Consider the following 19,027-nt stretch of genomic DNA (forward strand, 5'->3'; position numbering starts at 1 on the left):
TTTTATTTTTTTATTTTCCGGCTGAAAGGCGCCCCCTGGGTCCTAAGCCTCCTATGCCATGCTTGTCACTCTGCCCTGAGTCAAGAGAGGAGCTCAGCCAAGCGGAGAGAGGCAGAAAAGTTCAGGTCGTGCTTAGCACTGGTTCAGCTTGAGACATGCACTGGCTGCATCCCCGGGGCCTTTCATCTCTTCTGTTTACATTTGTGTGAGTACATAAAGAATAATTTTGTCAAGAGGCATCTCTGGGGGGGTGGGGGCTTAGGGAGTTTGGAATTACAGTCAGTAAGGCAGAACCACTTAGGGAGAACCTGTTAGCTACACAACTTGGAGGAACTCGAGACTGGATGGGACACAGATAAGAGAATCCAGGTGGAAGCAGCTCTTTATACCCATTCTTGAAAAAAAAGGGCCTTGTGGGTTATACATGTTTATAAACACTGACTCTCTCTTTTTTTAAAAACAGTGTAACTTTGCCAGAGTCATATCAGTCACATTCTTTTGCTTCTCTTTGGGGCTTGGGAGCGTCATATATAGTAGGAGCCCACTAGGGGTCTCAGTTGGAAACACATATCCTGCAGACATTGGGACATTTGCTCAGCTATGTTTAATAGCCTGGCCTTTCTACCAGCCATGAATTCATATAGAGGAAGTTAAGGAAAATGGTTGCCCTTTCCCCACCCCCACCCTGTGGGAAATCCATTTGCAGCGATTTATATCCATTATTAAACCTCACCACATCCATACGCCTGAGACCTTTTGGAGTTAGGTAACAGGGCCCTCTTCCTGTTTGGCTGGCAGTGCCTGTTCCCAGGCAGCCTCAATAAACTGAGGGATGGAGCAGATTCGCCAAGACTACCTTGTGACTCAGGCGAATCTCAAAATAGAAATGGGAGATGGTTTCCATCTGAGGGCTTGCATCTTGTAGGCAGTAATTTAGTGAGGAGGGAACAAAAAAACTTTACTACATAAGTTTCAGAAGTTTTTTCAAGGAAGAAAGCTAATGTTAAGCTACCTAACATGAAGTGAATTTGAATTCACTACACTCAGATTCAGATGTGGAAAGGGCAGAGAGATGAATTGAGTTTACTCTTTGTAGAAGTTTGGTGACAGTGGGTTCCGTCCATCCATCAAATAAGACACATTGCTTTGTTTTTGCACTTGCTCTTCCATCTCTACACAAGCTTCTGGTCCTCTGACTCCTGACTTGGTGTCCACTGGGAATAACAGACATAAATACACAGATATGCCAAATTTTTATACTTTAATAATTCTAACATATTTGGGGGTCTTTTTTAAACACTTAATTTTACAAAAATTTTAAGAGCCTCCTATAAGTCCATGTTCGATAAGGTTCTGTATACTGAAATACTGAGAAGATACGTGTGAGCAAAACATTTGAACTATCTGCCTTCATGGAGCTTATATTCTAGTTTAGAAAGACAAATGACAAATCTGTGAAAATGTCAGGTGGCCTTAAGTGTTATGAGAAACAGTGGAACTGGGTAAGGGGGAGAGTAGGGAGGCGGTACCTCACTTGCTAAAGCAAGCTTACACTGCTTTCAAGGAGGATATTTTTACAGGGAGAAGGCTGAAGCGGAAGTTCTTTGCGCAGTTTTCCTTGTGAGTCCTAAGTACTGTTACACCACTGCAAGAGATGATACATATTTTATTTCATTCCATAAACTGTATCAGCTTGGGAAAATGGGAACGCAGTTCTGATTTCAGAGAAGCCGGGGGTTCTTGCGGATTGACCCCGCAGCATCACGGTCTGTCGCCTTTGTAAGCAGTGAGCACCTGGTTATTGTCTGATGACGTGCTCCTCCTTAGACTCTGAAGGGCGGCTCGGCTGGATCATAATACTCATCCTCCTGATTACAGTAGAGACGTTGTGCTCAGGCCGGCACTCGTACCATTTTCAGATTACCCACGGTGCCCGCACAGGGGTGCCGGGACTTCCTCCTCAGGAGCCCAAAGCTGCTTTACCTGTTGCTCTTATCATCTAATTTCTCCTTTTAAAAAACTGCTGTCTACCCTAACTTACACACTCTGATACACAGCAAAACCATGTTTTGTGCTGTGCAACTTATCTGGAACAGTACTGCCTGAAAGAGATAAAAAACAGGCCAGAAGAGATTTCTTTCAGCTTAGTCATCTCTGCTTTTTCTCCCTTGTAACTAAGACATTTATCAGGGTGATTTGATTTTTTTTGAGTCTGAGGGACTTGTTTCTCAGTCCTTCAAAGGCATACTCTATTATAATAGGCTCAGTGCCTCCCTTCCTCGGGGAAATCAGATTTAGTTCAGAGATGTGCCTGTCATCATCACTGATGATGTCTTGTTTTTTTCCTTAGGATCCAAATTTGAATTTTGCTTTATGTATTGTTGCAAATTGGTCATATTTTATGACCTATAGTTATTCCAAACTTCAGATTTCTTCTGTAAGTATTACTGCAATAATAATGTGATACAGCGCTACCCAAAATAGTCACTTTGGATTGTTTATTTCCTGAAGATAACGTTGTGAAATATAATATTAATATTTTACTACCTATTCCAGGGATGTTTAACTATTGGTTTCATGTTCAGTTCAGTCGCTCAGTCGTGTCCGACTCCTTGCGACCCCATGAACCAAAGCACGCCAGGCCTCCCTGTCCATCACCAACTCCTGGAGTTTACCCAAACCCACCTCCATTGTGTTAAATCATTACTAATCCAGAGAGGAACTAAAAAGCCTCTTGATGAAAGTGAAGGAGGAAAGTGAAAAAGTTGGCTTAAAGCTCAACATTCAGAAAACTAAGATCATGGCATCTGGTCCCATCACTGCATGGGAAATAGATGGGGAAACAGTGGAAACAGTGTCAGACTTTATTTTGGGGGGCTCCAAAATCACTGCAGATGGTGATTGCAGCCATGAAATTAGAAGACGCTTACTCCTTGGAAGGAAAGTTATGACCAACCTAGACAGCATATTTAAAAACAGAGACATTACTTTGCCAACAAAGGTCTGTCTAGTCAAGGCTATGGTTTTTCCAGTAGTCATGTATGGATGTGAGAGTTGGACTATAAAGAAAGCTGAGCGCCGAACAATTGATGCTTTTGAACTGTGGTGTTGGAGAAGACTCTTGAGAGTCCCTTGGACTGCAAGAAGATCCAACCAGTCCATCCTAGAGGAGGTCAGTCCTGGGTGTTCATTGGAAGGACTGATGTTGAAGCTGAAACTCCAATACTTTGGCCACCTCATGGGAAGAGTTGACTCAGTGGAAAAGACCCTGATGCTGGGAAGGATTGGGGACAGGAGGAGAAGGGGACGACAGAGGGTGAGATGGTTGGATGGCATCACCAACTCGGTGGACATGGGTTTGGATAGACTCCGGGAGTTGGTGATGGACAGGGAGGCCTGGTATGCTGTGATTCATGGGGTTGCAAAGAGTCGGACACGACTGAGCGACTGAACTGAACTGAACTGAATCCAGAGAGACAAGGCTACCGAGTTACCTCAGAAGGGAGCCTCGAGAGCATTTCCCAAGAAGGACGGGCAGTTTGCTTTGAACTTAGCTCTAAGAAAGCCTTCAATCTGTTAAAAGGCTTAAGAATCCTTTTTGTCAGTGAAAGGGCCATGATGTTGGTTTAAAAAAAATCTGTGATGAGATCTAATGAGTTGACTCCAGATATTCTCTCCATATGATGTGCTGTCAAAGGGGCCGTAAGTACTTCTCTGGAGACCCAGTGGTTAAGACTGCAGGATTCTGCTGCAGGGGACATGGGTTTGATATTGATCCTTGGTTGGGGAAATAAGATCCTGTATGCCTCGCGGCATAGCCAGAAAGGAAAAAAGTGACCACTGAGATTTTGCTGAGATGTGTTTGGGTGTACAATCACAAACTAAGCAGGGGCTGATTTTATGAAGCTTGTTAAGGAAATAATAGTCCAGTCAAAAGAGCTAAACTCCAAGGGTGTTTCTAAAGCTTGGCCTTCAGTGAGTTAGGTTATGTACATTTTGGGTCATGACGAAGTGCTCAACATGAAACAAAGGGGAAAAGCAAATTATGTGAAGGAAAGAGTCTAATAAGCCCACAGAGAGTAGTAATTTTTTAAGGGTAAGCAATAAAACATCCAAGGGCTTCCCTTGGTAAGGAACCCACCTGGCCAATGCAGGAGATGTGGGTTCAGTCCTTGGGTTGGGAAGGTACCCTCCAGAAAGAAATGGCAACTCACTCCAGTATTCTAGCCTGGAAAATCCCATGGAAAGAGGAGCCTCAGGACTATTGGATTGCAAAGAGTCGGACACAACTGAGTGACTAAAAAATTACTTAGCATATGTAATCCCACGTATCCTTAGCCTCTCACTGTAGGGGTTGAGAATACAAACACAAATGTCAGGATTCACGTCCCAGCTCTATCACTAGCTACTAGTAGGGAAGCGACTAAACTCCCTGACTCAGTTTCCTTATATGGGAGAGAGAAAAACAGTGCCTGCATCACTGAATTGTTGACATTCATGAAGCCTTGAATAATTGTCACTTTTTAATAAATGTGTCCGTTTTTGTGTCAGTAACCTCGACTTAGAAGTACTGAGTACATTTGCTGTTTTTCAGAAAATTACAATCTGGTTATGAAGATAAGACTAGCATGTTTGAAAATAAAAACAATATAGGGGCATTTATAAGTAGGTGTTAAAGAGCATGACAGGAGGAAGAGGAGGCAACCGAGGAAGAGATGGTTGGATGGCATCACCGACTCAGTGGACATGATGAGTTTGGGCAAGCTCCAGGAGCTAGTGGAGGACAGAGGAGCCTGGCGTGCTGCAGTCCATGGAGCTGCAAAGACTCGGACACGTCTTTGAGACCAACAGCAGCAACAACAAAATATGACAGACAATAAAGGTTTATCAGTTCAGTGATGATTAAACGCTGTTCACAGGCAGGCACTAAGGTGAGTGCTGAGGCTACAACAGTGGCCCTACCAGGTCCTCGTTCTCGAGATGGTCACAACCTTGTGATAGATCAGGTGTCAGTGGACAAGCAGGACACTGCAGAGAGGGACTCCCCTGATACTCCAGTGGCAGAGATTCCGTGCTTCCAATGCAGGGGGCCTGGGTTTGATCCCACACGCCTCAACCAAAGAGTCTGTGTGCCACAACTAAAGATCCCTCACGCTACAAAGGAGACTGAAGACCCTGTGTGCTGCAGCTAAGACCCAGCGAGGCCAGATAAATGTTTAAAAAAACGCAGAGATGTCAACACTACTCTAGGGATTCTGCTACTGGGACTCACAGGAGAGGCGAGTGGTCTGGTTTTAAGAGGTCAGAAAAGGCTTATCAGAAAAAGTAGAATCTGAAAGGGAAAGATCCGAGTTCACGGCAGGTCGGAAAATGCACAGAAGCCTGGCAGGGGGCTGTTGCCGTGGCTGGTGGAGCCTTCAGGGAGGTGATTAAAGTGAGGCTGAGAAGCCAACAAGTGAAGCCGAAGAGGGAAACACTGACCAGGTTATAGAGGTTCCCAAATGTGGGCGTTGTCCTAAAGACAAGGCCGATCCAGTATAGAGTCAGACTTGCGTTTTAGTAAGCTGACTCGGGCCACAGCAGGCAGAATTGGAGGAAGCCGAGGCAGAGTCAGAAGACCTAGAGGAGGCCGTTGCAGTGACCTCGGTGAGAGAATAGTGGACCTGTCCTAGGACCAAGGCCACCTGGGTGTGAATGCTGCTCTCCCACGATGGACAGGAGCTTGAGCAAGCTCTGGGAGTCAGTGATGGACAGGGAAGCCTGGCGTGCTGCGGTCCACGGGGTCGCAGAGTCAGACACGATTGAGCGACTGAACTGAACTACCACCCAATAGCTGTGTGACCTCAGGCAAGTTCCTCAACGGCCCTGTGTCCCTGTTTCCTAATCTGAACATTGAAAATGGTAAAAAATTTACCTCAGAGGCTTGTTGGGAGGATTAAAGCACCCGGAACTCACCTGTCCGACTCCCAGCCTCACAGACAGAGGCAGTGCGGCTGAGGAGACGCAGCGCGTGAGGAGGAGGAATGAGCAGGGCTCGGGCTGAGGGGGTGTCAGGAACAAGCCGGGGGGCCCAGAGTCTGGGGCGGTGGTGGTGGTGCCGCTCGCTGAAAGCAGGAGCCAGAGGAAGAGCAGGCTGCGGAAAGGCTGAGAAAATGTGGCCAAAGGTGTGTGGCTGGCAGCCAGGAGAGTGTCTAAAGTTAGAGAAGCTGTTTCGGGAAGGAGGGAGGGGTCAGCATTGCCAAATGCTGCCAGGAGCGTCAAGGAAGAGCTGAAAAGAATACGTCAGTGAGGCTTCCCTGGCAGCCCAGAGGCTAAGACCTCATGCTCCCAACGCAGGGGCTCCGAGTTTGATCCCTGAGTCAGGGATCTAGATTCCTCCTACTGCACCTAAGAGTTCACACGCTGCAACTAGGACCCCCGGTGCAGCCAAATAAAGTAAAAAAAAAAAAATTTTTTTTTGCCATAAACTGGGGAGGTCAGAAGTGGAGTCCAGGAGCTGTAGACTGTCAGGGAGAGGAAGCAGGGAAGAACAACTTGGATTTGCAGCTGGAGTCATTGACCTTGGCCAGTTGCTAGGCCTGCTGTGGGCAGTCACGTGACATGATGGACTCTGCAGGCGGACTTTAGGGAGGCAGCACTTTTGCCATAACCTCTGCTGTGTCTTCAAAATGTAAAAACACTCATCCGTGTCATTTCAGGTGTGCCTAGCACGATTGAGGTGTTTGCTGTGAATTATTTTAATTTGTCCTACATGGCTGTAGTTATTAATAGCGTTTATATTTACGTGAACAGTATGTAAATTGGGTGTTTATCTATTAAATCTGTCCTGGATGCAGGAATTAGTATGTAGCTGGGAGAATCTGTACCGCCTTCTGAATCCTGAAATTTTCCTCCACTGAATCGTGTTGATTTGCTCCGCAGCAGCTGTGTCCGGGCTGAGCCTCCTGTGTCACTCTCTTCTCCTGCTCCTGCTCTGCACTGTCACGTGCATCGTTCTCTTCGCCCACCTTTTCCCACAGTTAGCTTCATTCCATCTCCTCGTCACAGATATCCTTTAGGGACTTTCCTGGTGGTCCACTGGCTCAAAGACCCTACACTCCCAATGCGGGGGACCTGGGTTCAACCCCTGGTCAGGGAACTAGATCCCGCATGCCACAACTAAGAGTTCTTATGCCGCAGATAAAGATCCCACCTGCTTACAGTTAAGGCCCCATGTGCCTCAGGTAAGACCCGGAGCAGCCCTCCCCCCAAATATATATATATATATAGCTTAAGAAAATATTAATAAGCATTGTAATATATAATCTCCAGACTCTGTTACAGTAAAATGAAGAGAGATGAAAAAAAATTCCAAACAGACTCATAGAGTGACCGTGGCCGGAGGAGGCACTAGGATGAGGGAAATGAACGTCTCATTATGGCGAAGCCCGGATAACAACGGAGAGTGCCACAGGGGAGCCGTGAGTGGACGCAGTTTGGCCCCAGCTCGGCAAGACCCTGACCTCAGCGATAGGAGGTTAGGTATCAGCTTCAGACACTTGGTGTGTCCTGTGAGCTCCCGCTGACATTTCTACCTGGAACTTTCTTCTACATTTACCTTAATGGCTCAGCTGGAACGCAGCCATCGCCGCCTAGCGTTCTCGAGTTTTATGCAGTATTGGCAGCCGCTTCCTTATTGTCCTGATAATAGAAATAGAAATTCCGCCCAGTTGCAGCCAGGCTGTCACTGCCCAGGTGGTGGAGGGGCACTTCCACTTTCCAGGACCTTGTCCTTTCCAGCACCGAGGGGCCTTTTGTCACCTTCATGAGTCGTCAGATTTATGAAAAAGCTTCCCGTTCCTCGGGTGTCTCTGCCATCAGCCTTTTCACTGCTTGTTACTCTGACTTTGTGCTCTCTTGGCTGTAAGAGTAAAACCTGCTCCAGTAAACACGACAGTGTTAACATATGTAAAGCATTTAGAAGAGCGTCTGACACGTATGAAGAGCTATTACCATTGATAGGATTGTTGTTACTGCCACCATCTCAGATCAGCAGCTGAAGCCCAGCTGAGCCTCTGATTGTGCTCTTGTTATGATGATGGTTACGAAAATCCACATGATCTAGAAATGGGGTAGAAAATACTTGGTTTCCTCTCCATTTTGTGGCCACCAAGGAAGTCCCTTGAGAGTCCTTTGATGCACAAAAGTTTTTTAATTTTGATGAAGTCTAATTGGTCTTTTTTTTTCTTTGGTTGTTTGTGCATTGGGTGTTATATTTTACATGTGTTTGTTTAGCCATTTCAGCACCATTTACTATTGGCTCAATGGTAAAGATTCTGCCTGCCAATGCAAGAGATGCGGGAGACTCTGGTTCAATCCCTGGGTCGGGAAGATGCCCTGGAGTAAGAAATGCCTGGAAAATGCCATGGACAGAGGAGCCTGGTGGACTACAGTCCATAGGGTCACAGAGTCAGACATATCTGAGCAACTGAGCACACACACCCTTCTCATAAAATAATTATGCAGTGTCTTTTTTTTTTTGCCCTACTGTGCTGTGCTTGGGTTTATCAAGCTCTTTTGTCATCCTGCTTTCTGAGTTGGCATTTACTATTTAGATAGCCTTGTTTGCACTGTCTCTTCTGGACCCAGACTCACTAGCTCTCAGGTGCCACCCTTGGACGTCAGAGAATGTTGGATGTATTTTTCAGTTCATCCTCACAGAAACTCGGACCACTCCCACCTGCCTCAGCCCACACCTAGTACCTCCTGCCAGTTGTGAGTTGAATTTCTGGGGTGAAGTCCTGCTAAGAAAGCCTCTTTCCTTCTTTTTTAACTATTTAATTTTTTCATTTGTTTTTGGTTGTGCTGGGTCTGCGCACGGGCTTTCTCTGGTTGCAGAGACGGAGGGCTGCTCCTCACTGTGGTTCGCAGGCTTCTCGCTGCAGTGGCTTCGCTTATTGGAGAGCACGGGCTCTAGAGCGCGCAGGCATGGTGGTTGCAGTGCAGCGTGTGGAACCTTCCCCGTCTAGGGATCGGACCCATGTCCCCTGCACCCAGCACCCAGCGGGTGGATTCTTATCCACGGTACCACCAGGGAAGTCCAGAAACCTCTTAGTGGAACCAGAGCTCTCCAGAGGTCAGGAGTGGCACCAGCCTTACAACCTGCTTGCTGTATGCTTTTCTGTGAATTACTGTCCTGGAGAAGCCATATGAGGAAACACATGGGGGGAAACAGCAAACAAGCTGATCTTTTGAACTTCTCTCGTGTTGCCAAAACAAGCCCCTGCAAGCGCTGTCTGCGTGTAGCACGCCCCCACCTTCAGACAGGCACTCCCGAGGTGATGTGGCTTCTTCAGGCTGTGCAGCGCCCACACACATCCGGGAACAGAATTCACCCCTCACGCCCGCAGAGTCTCCTGTCATCCTCACCAAACTCAGCTTTGCTACCGGGCCACCGAAGACAGACGTTACATCTCAGTCGTTTCCCCGAGGGAGGTCTGAAGCTCCTTCTTCCCCGCTCTAGTGAATAACCAGGTGAGGGACCCCAGAGAGAGGACGTGCACATGCTCCGCTGCTCTTTAAAGGATCAGGCTCGTGGCTCCTGGAGCAGACCTGAGGGAGGAGGGATGGCCGACCAAGTCCTCAGCTTCCGGATGTCTGTCCTGAGCTCATGCAGACTTGGGGTGATCAGAGACGCCCAGTTTTCTCCATAACAAATGCGGTGTCTCCTGTGAAACCTGGCTGTAGCAGTCATCAACCAGCTGTTTGACATACATAAACTTCCCCTGCGGGAATTTTCAAACAGATACAAAAGTAGAGAGACGAACAAGATAGCAGGTACCTGTCACCCAGCTTATGGCGCTGTCAACACAAGGCAAATCCTGTTCCACCCCTACCCCCATCACTCCCTCTCCCCACTGGATTATTTGAAAGAAAATTAGTATATTGATCAAGTTTTCAGTTTCTACTTGTTCTTGAAGCTGCCTCCCTCACGTACGGGAATGTGAGCTGTCATTTAGGTCGCTCTTAGCTTTATTGAGCCCAGCGTTCTCTCTCTGGCAGTGTTTTTGGTATTGGTAGAAGCACAGGGATTTCCTGGCCCGCAACAGGTCAGCGTCCCGGGAGCCTGTCATGTGTCTTCCCTGTGATCCCGGCGCTAGAGCTCCACTCACGAGCTCTCCCGGCTCATCTCTCCTGACGGTAGGCGCTGGAAGTTACTCTTCATGAGGGTCTAGGCTGGCTCAGAGAAGGGGCTTAATACTGAGTTGTTGCCTGACTGGATGAATTCCATTTGGCCTTCCCCTCCCCCGAACCTCACCCTCAGCTGTGCACCTGGTTCTGTGCATCTTAAATGAGGAGGAAGTCACCTGAGCCTCCCGACCCCTTCTGTCCAGCTGCAGAGTCCAGGTTTTCCTGGCTCCCCCTGCTGGCCGCTTGTGCACAGCTGCGTACAGGTTGATGCCAGAGCCCAGCTCTGCCAAAGGAAAAGTCGAACACTGTCCTAAGGTGGCTGGGCCAGTCCAGGCAGGTCTGGGGAGGAGGAGAGCAGCTCGTGGAAAACAGCTCTGGGAAGGTTGGCTTTCTGGGGAAGGGGCAGGGAAGGTGGTCCACTGACCACCTAGGTCAGGAGGGTGGGGGGGCTGGGGCCTCAGCCCCGGAAGGCCATGTGGGCCTGTGAATGAGCGGGTCATCGCATGGGGATCAGACCAGTACTGATAATAGAGCTGGGCTTCTGCCCTTAAGACGCAGCAGCTCGGGGTCAGACAAAGTCACTGGGCAGGTGGGGGGCTTCAGAATTCTACCTTGGCCTCCATGGAGGTCGAGGCCAGGAGGGTGGTGAATGTAGGTGGGAGCATCCCCCCAGTTCCCAGCTCTTTGGACGAGTGGCAGCTCTGCAGAGCTCTGGGTGCACGTTTCTGCATGGGGGCCCCTCCCTCCACCCTCCATAATTAACAATAAATTCTCCACACCTCCCCACCCCTTTGATCACATTTCTTGGTTATCTGCACATATTTCTCTTTTCCGCAACACGACTTCCCCGGAAATGGGCTGTGGCAGGACGCATCTCACCAGACTCCAGCCAGTTGCAGGCATCAGAAGGAGGGTGGGAGGTGGTCCAAGCCTGAGGGCAGGGCCCCTCTTCTTCCCTCCAACCCCTAAGCCCAAGCACCAGGGTAATTCCACCCCGAGCTGAACATGGAAAATGGGCTTTTGTTCTCTTTCAGGGTGTAGAGTTTCCCCAATACATAAGGAAGGGAACCCAATCCAGAAGAGCCCCAGGGCACGAACGTTGCCATTGGACTTGGGCAGGTGTAACTGTGAGACAGTCCCTACAGTGAAATGTCTGGAAGGAGTTAATCTCTGCGCAGGGTGGTGGGGAAGGAACAGTGGACCGTGGCCTGCTGTCTGATGGGGGAAAGGAGACCGTGCACTTACAAAGTACATAATATTAATACATCAGGCGTGCTGTGTGCTAAGGTTTAAGAAGAATCTGGGGAAACAGAGAGGGGAGGATGTGTTGTTTTACATTAGGCAGTTAGAACGGCTCTGCCCTGTGAGTGCCCGGAGAAAAAATATTCCCAGGACTCCCCGGGCGGTCCAGTGATTTATGACTCTGAGCTTCCACTGCAGGGGATGAAGGTTCGATCCCTGGGGAATGAAGATCTTGCCTGCCACACGGCCGAAATAAATAAATAAAATGTAGATGAATGACTTAGAAAAAGAAAAAGATTATTCCAGACAGGGCACAGCGAGTGCGAAGGCCCCGAGGTAGTAGTGTAGGAGCGTGCTAGCTTGTGAGAGGAGACCCGTGTGGCCAGAGCCGGGTGAAGGTGGGAGGGTCAGAGAGGGAACAGGAGACCGGGTCCTGAGGGGCCTTGTCCACCTCGCGGAGGGATTTGGATTTGCTTTGAGTGAGATGAAAAGTCCATCAGAGTGTTCGGAACCCCCACTAACACGAGCCCACTGACGTTTGAAAAGACTCAGCCTGGCTGCAGAGACTGAGGGCAGTGTGGGCAGGGGGGCCAGCCAGATGACGGGCTGGGGAGGCGAAGCGGCCGGGCCGGGCAGCGGCAGGAGCCAGGGAGCGCGTGGCGTGCAGACGGGGCTGCAGGCGCAGCCAGCAGGGCGTGCGGGCAGAGCGAACACTGCTGTGCCAGGAGGAGGAGCTGCCTGCAGGGCCTGGAGAGCAGGCTGCCCTTCACTGAGATGGGGCATGGGGTGGGGGCTGTAGAACAGCAGGTCTGAGGAAAGATTCACCAGTTCTGCAAGTGAAGGGGTCCTCTTCGAGGGACAGCAGACATCTCAGAGAATCGGCTCCTCAAAGGAAAAATAATAATGGCTAATGACATCTAGGGCTTCCCAGGTGCTGTGTGTGCTCAGTCGCTTCAGTTGTGTCTGAATCTTTGCAACCCCATGGGCCGTAGCCTGCCGGGGTCCTCTGTCCATGGGATTCTCCAGGCAGGAATACTGGAGTGGGTTGCCATGCTCTCCTTCAGGGGCTCGTCCCGACCCAGGGATCCAACCCAGGTCTCCTGCATCTCCTGCATTGCAGGCCGATTCTTCACCCACGGAGTCAGCTGGGAATCCCTACTTAATTGATGGGCTGCATCGGGTCTTCATTGTGGCACGTGGGATCCTTGTTGCATCATGCAGGATCTCTAGCTGTGGCACACGGGCTCTGCAGTAAGAAGGTTCAGTAGTAGTGGTGCTTGGGCTTAGTTGCCCCGTGGCATGTGGGATTTAAGTCCCCGACCTGGCATTGAACCCGATTCCCTGCACGGCAAGGCGGACTCTTGGCCGTAGGACCTCCGGGGAAGTCCCGAGCCTCGATTTTCTCATCTGTGAAATGAGTACTGGGTGAGACTGCACCAGCCACCATCATGAGAATCAGGAACCGCGCTCAGTGAATGCGGGAGTTATTCCTTTAGGGAGGGAAGACTTGTGATTTAAACCTGGCTGCAGAACCCCTCTTCGGAAGATGTCTTTGTTCAGACATCAGAGCCCGGCCTGCCCCAGCCCGCGCTGCAGTGTCTGACTGCTGGCTGACTTTCCCCAGCAGCTCCCATGAGGTCAGAAACGGCCCTTTCTCCCTCAGTGACACGGAGGCACTTGTCACTGTGATTGTCAGCTGCTGTTTGGACACCAAGCGTGTGTCTGCCCAGGTCCTCCCTTTTCAGAGCCCCCGCCCCGTTCCCCCCACCCCACCCCTGCGTCTCTGAGTCCGAAGCCCGCTCCAGGCCCCTGCCGCAGGGCCACCACCTTCTCAGACCCCCTCCAAACCACCTGAGCCTTTATCTTCCCCTCCTGTCTCCTGCCACATCCTCTCCGGAGGTTCAGACGTTTCCTTGCGTGTGTGTGTGTCCCGCGTCCTGTCCTGCACTGTGCAGCCGAGCTCCGTGAGAGCAGTTCAGCCCTTCCTGGCACATCGCCCTTCAGAACATCTGTCAAATGAATCAGCCATTGCTGAGTGCCAAGCACTATTCTAGGTGTTGGGAACACAGAGATGAATTATCTTTGCACGAACCCCGTCTGCAACGAAGCCTGGCCCCGTGTGTGGAGCTGGATCCATAAAAGGATGATGTAAAAGTAGAAATTATGCAGAACAGGGAGATGGCACTAGGGGATGGGGCCCTGGGATCCACGGTCAGACAGTTGAGGATTCGGGTCTTGACTCTGCCACTGCACAGCTGTGTGAACGTTGGCAATTACTTGACCTCTCTGGGCCTCTGTGAGATTAAACAGAACTTACTACTCAACCACGGGGCTGTTGAGGTACTTGAGGCCCCTGGCACGTTGCATGGCACAGAGCAGTGATGTGAGGATGAAGCTGCCTCCCTCCTTCAGAGGGCAGGGAAAGCCGCACAGGCAAGGGGCCACCATAGCTGAGTAAGATGAGGAAGCACTCCTCATGGGCTTCTCTGGTGGCTCAAGTGAGAAAGACTCCACCTGCCAATACAGGAGACACAGGTTCAATTCCTGGTCTGGGGTGATCCCACATGCTGCGGAGCAACTAAGCCCGTGTACCACCACTGCTGAACCTGTGCCCTAGAGCCCGGGAGCCGCACCTGCTGAGCCCACATGCTGTGACTGTTGGAGCCTGTGCTCCACAAGGGGAGTGGCTGCAATGAGAATCCCACGCACAGCAACTGGAGAGCAGCCCCCACTCGCAGAAATTAGAGAAAAGCCCGGGCAGCAATGAAGATGCAGCACCGCCGAATAAATGAATAAATAGAATTGTTTTCTTTTAAAAAACGGAGCTCCTCATGTAGACAGGAGATGGAAATAACACGAAAAGGCAAATAGTTCATCATCATCCAAAGAAAAGCTCAAAAAGAAGAAAACAGGCCCTGCCGCGCGTGGAATCTGTGTTCCTCAGTGTGGACACCGGGCAGTTTTTAAGCTGAAATCTGAAAGATTACTCACTCGAATGGATGTAAACAGAAGCAAAGGTTTCCAAGAATCAAGAATGCCATGTGAAGACTACTGAGAGTGACGGAGGCCGGAATCCTCTGGAAGAACCACGCGGCACCCATTATGGCTGAAGTGTGCCTGGAGCAGCGTCATGGGGTTGGGGCAGGCTCAGGGCATGGGTTCCGACCCGGGAGAGGAGAGAGGCAGAGGAGAAGGAATGCACTAGCAGGAGGGAGGTGTGGAGGATCCCGCAGGCCCGCCCTCAGCGCTGCAGGCCTGGCTCCTGCCCGTGTGGCCTGGCCCCGCGTGGGGTGCTGTACGGAATGCAGGCAGCAGCCTTTCCCTGCAGCAGAGGTGCATGGTCCTCCTGTGGTGGCTCCCTTCAGCGGCCTTATCCTCCAGGAGCCTTGTATGGTCAGGATGGATTCGTCTCTGAGGTGAATGTTTGGTATTTCCTTTCACACAGTTTAGTGGGAGATGCAGAATCAGACAGACATCCTGGCCCCTGAACCTCTCCAGTGAGGACCAGCTCCCAGGGTCCAGCAGGCACCTCGGGAGGGCCCGGGAGAGTCAGGCCCTGGCCACGGAGAGCGGGGCAGAGGCGGGGTGTGTGAAGACGGGAATTCTGGAGGCCTGCTGCCAGGTACTGGGTGGCTGGGCTCAAATGTGAAAACTGGCGGGAATTGGCGGGGCCCTGGGGATAGCGTTAGGGTGAGTCTGACGTGGCCACCTAGCATAAGAGAAGGCAGGGCGTGGAATTTCCTCCTGCAGGGATACTGGAGAGAACTGAAACTCTGAGCTCGCTGCCAGACCTGGCCCTTCTTCCCTGGTGCCTGTGAGCACAAGCCTCTGGGGAAGCCAGGGAGAAAGCTGGGGCATATGGGGACAGAGCTGGCCTCACTCCCCACTTCTCAGGCTCCCCGCCCACCCTATTCCCTCTGACCTGCCTCCTCTGCCCCGCCCCTTCCCCCAGAGGAGACGTGAATGAAAACAAGGTGACCAGAGAACTGGGCAGGCAGGTCTGGCTCTGGGCACAGTAGGTGCTCCTTTGTATGGGGCCTGGAGTTCTTTGAATGACCTTGTTTGGGGGACATGGCACTGTGCTCTGCAGGGATCAATGGACTGATCAGCAGACCAAGAAATCACAAGCTCTGGGTGTCTGATCCATTTTACTCACATAAACTGTGAGCCCGCAGTTGGCTGGCCCCAAGTCTGAGAGAAGTCTGAACTCTGAAGCCAGGGGAGGCCAGAGGAACAGGAAGAGAGGCTGGTCTTGAGTGGCGGTCGGCTGACTCGGGCTATATGGGAGCCAGCATGCACCAGGTTTTGTAAGACAGATGAGTTAAGAATGATCTTTACATTTTTAATTGGTTGGGAAAAAAAACCCAAAGAAGAATATCTTGTACGTGAAAAGCATATGATGTTCGAACCTCAGTGTCCGTGGATGCAGGCTTGTGGGAACCCAGCCACGTCTGTGCCTGACTGCTCCTTATAGCGGCCACGTGGCTCTCAGAGCTGAAGCTGTGCTCCCTCCTGTTTCACAGAAAACATTTGCTGGTCCCACTCTTGTGCTTTTGTGGGGGTATAGCCTGGTGGAAGGGACGATGCAGGTGAGCTAGGAGGGAGCCTTCTGAATGTCTCCTGATGTGCTGCTTCACAAGTACCAGCCTGATGCAGGTGAGCTAGGAGGGAGCCTTCTGAATGTCTCCTGATGTGCTGCTTCACAAGTACCAGCCTGTGTAATCCTCACAGCAGCCTCGAGAGTAAGAGCTGTGCCTGCCAGAGGCCACCGGGTTAGAAAGAGGTGGTACTGGGACTCTCACCCCGCTGGCCGTCTCAGAGCCCACCGAGAGCCAGAGCCCCTGGAGAAAGTCCGGGGAAGGGGGCTGGTGCGGCACTGCGAAAGGTCAGGGGAGGGCAGAGGTGAAGGCGGCCACGGAGCCACTAAGACTCAGGTGCCCAGGACCGTGGAGGAAGAGCCTCTAGGTGGCGGGTGTTGCAGGGAAAAGGCTCGGGGCTGGGCCAGTTGAGAGGTGCTGAGAAGGCGTGGGGAGTGTGGAGCCTGGTGGCCAGGACACGCCCCAGTGCAGGGCCGTCCCGCCCCCGCCCCGCACCACTTAAGGCCCTGTAAGGCCGTGTGTTCTGGGCACGTTGTTGAAGGGTAAGAACAGCCTTGCCTCTTTGGGAGGTTGTGAGGGCAAACGGGCGTATACGTGCAAAGTGTTCAGAAGGGCGCCTGGCACTCAGTGTGGCGGGTGTCGCGCTTACTCGTTAAGTTTGGGCTGTGACTGCAGGTCCGCACCAGTAGGGGCTTGTGCTCCGCGCAGCCCCCGCAGAGAGTGTAGGACTGGAGCGGGGAGTCTGAAGGAACTGAGCCGATGTGGACAGTTACTAATAGTTCTGGGGACCTAACAAGGCTCTAGAGAGAAAAGGGCAGAGAGTAGCAACAGAGGGGGCCAGGGAAGGCCTGGGGCCCACTCACGCCCAGGGATGCACCCGATGTGTGTGATTCAGCCTCGATACAACCTCCCAGGTCAGTGCTGTGTCCCCGCTTCACAGTCAGGAGGCCAAGGCGTGGAGCATCACCACGGCTGTGGAAGAATCTCAGAAGCACCTCCTGAGACTTGCCACAGGCACCCCCACCCCCAGCTGTCGGTGGTCACTTTTCTTGGTGGCCATATGTGCTGGGGTCCCTTGGTGCCACAGGGCCCCCACTGTGGGTTATCACCACCATGGGGAGGCGAGGCCAGTGCCCCTGTTCTTGACCAGACCACCAGGCAGTGAGCGGCTGGACAGGCTCCCTGATGTGACATGTCTGCGCAGACAAGTCCACCAGACTGCTGGGGGTGCACAAGCATCTTCATTCAGAGGGACCCAGGCTTCCCGGTGGCTCAGCTGTGAAGAATCTGCCTGCCAAGCAGGAGATGCAAGTTGGATCCCTGAATGGGAAAGATCCCCTGGAGAAGGAAATGGCAACCTACTCCAGAATTCTTGCCTGTGAAACCCCATGGACAGAGGAGCCTGGTGGGCTGCAGTCCATGGGGTCCCAAAAGAGCAGGGCAGGGCCTAGTGACTAACCAACAAGGGGGCCCGGGAGCGGAGGGGGTCAGTCTCAAGATGAAGAGTGCCCTCACTGTCTTGGGCACTCCTGGCGCTGACCCTGACTTCCTCTGCAGCTTTTTCCCAGTGCAGACCCGTGTCGCGGGTGCCTGGTGGGGAAGAGAGGCGGCTCTGTGCCAGGTATGGCCGTGTGCAGAGGCACTGCCACTGGAGCTGGGGCCAGGGGCTCTGAAGTCAGAGAGCAGAACTGAGTGCGAATCCTGGCGGCACCCCTTCCCACAAGATGGGGTGAGGGCCGGTGGGGGCAGGGCAGGGGTGCAGCCACCTCTCAGCCCACTTGCTCACCTGCAGGAGGGGGAGCGACGGACCCCACCACACAGGCTGTGCTGAGAATTAGGCCCAGGGTGCAGCTCAGGCTCCCTCCCCAACTTGTCCTTCCTCTGACACTCACCCCAAAGGGCCCAAAGCCTGCAGCACACACTCCACAGAGCCCAGCAGCTTACCCCAAATTTCATGTGGATGCTTCGGGCTTTTAAGGAAAATCCAGCTATGGGAGGTGGGGGCAAAACTGATATAGAGGATTAAGAGGTACAAACCTCCAGGTATAGAACAAGCCACAAAGAATATAATATACATCGTAAAGAACACAGTCAATAATGTTATAACTTTGTGTGAGGACAGGTGCTTACTGGACTTATCCTGGTGATCGTTTCACGATATGCAGATCGCTGTGCAGTACACCCAAAACTCATCATGCATGTCAACTCTATTTCCATTAAAAAAGAAAAAAAAAAAATCCAGATGAGCCTTTACCTTTAAGCCAGAACAGTGTAATTACTGATATTCAGTTCAGTTCAGTTCAGTCGCTCAGTCGTGTCCAACTCTTTGCGACCCCATGAATCACAGCACGCCAGGCCTCCCTGTCCATCACCAACTCCCGGAGTTCACCCAAACTCATGTACTGTGGGTTTGCGCCTTGTTTACTTCTGGCCCGTGTCTATTTCCCCCCATCGTTACGCTTTTCCTTTCCACCTGCTTGGCGGTGAGATGCTGTTTCTATGAGTTTAGGGACCTCCCTCTTCCTGGGGTTCCTCAGGACGTCTGGGGTTCCATCTGTCTTCTGTCCCTTTGTGCTCTGCCTTTTCAACAAGTTGTTCTTGATTTACTTTTGGCTGCGCTGGGCCTTCGTCGCTGCACAGGCTTTCCTCTAGCTGTGGGGAGCGGGGGCTGCCCCTAGCTGCAGTGCACAGGCTTCCCCGCAGTGGCTCCTCTTGTGGAGCCCGGGCTCGAGGGTGCGCGGCCTTGGTGATTGCCGCTTGCGGCTCAGGTGCTCCACAGCACGCGGAATCCACCTCTCGCGGGCCTGGAGCACGCACCCGGTCCCCTGCGGTCACTACTCCTACCTTGCTTATATAACATCTTGGATGTTTATCTGGACTCTGTGGTTAAGTCTGCTTACTGGTTACCCGTCTCTCTCCCCTCAAGCTCCAAGAGTGTACCATGGGCACCACTGTGCCCTCAGGGTCTGGGGCTCAGAGCAGTGAAGACGAAGGGGAGAGGGTGGGTGGACGCTGGC

The 19,027-nt window shown here is 51.7% G+C and overlaps 1 protein-coding gene across 1 annotated transcript in view; it reads left to right on the forward strand.

Moving 5' to 3' along the window:
* The first annotated feature begins 71 nt into the window (after window positions 1-71).
* Window positions 72-19,027, forward strand: part of DRG1 (developmentally regulated GTP binding protein 1) — a 78,027-nt gene continuing 59,071 nt past the window's right edge. The window contains exon 1 of the mRNA XM_088828341.1: window positions 72-205. The gene's annotated coding sequence lies outside the window, so the exon portion shown is untranslated. The remainder of the gene's footprint in view (window positions 206-19,027) is intronic.

This window comes from Moschus berezovskii, chromosome 19 (genome assembly GCF_049115385.1).
Source record: "Moschus berezovskii isolate FMDL1 chromosome 19, NW_MosBer_1.0, whole genome shotgun sequence".
In the NCBI taxonomy this organism is placed as follows: domain Eukaryota; kingdom Metazoa; phylum Chordata; class Mammalia; order Artiodactyla; family Moschidae; genus Moschus; species Moschus berezovskii.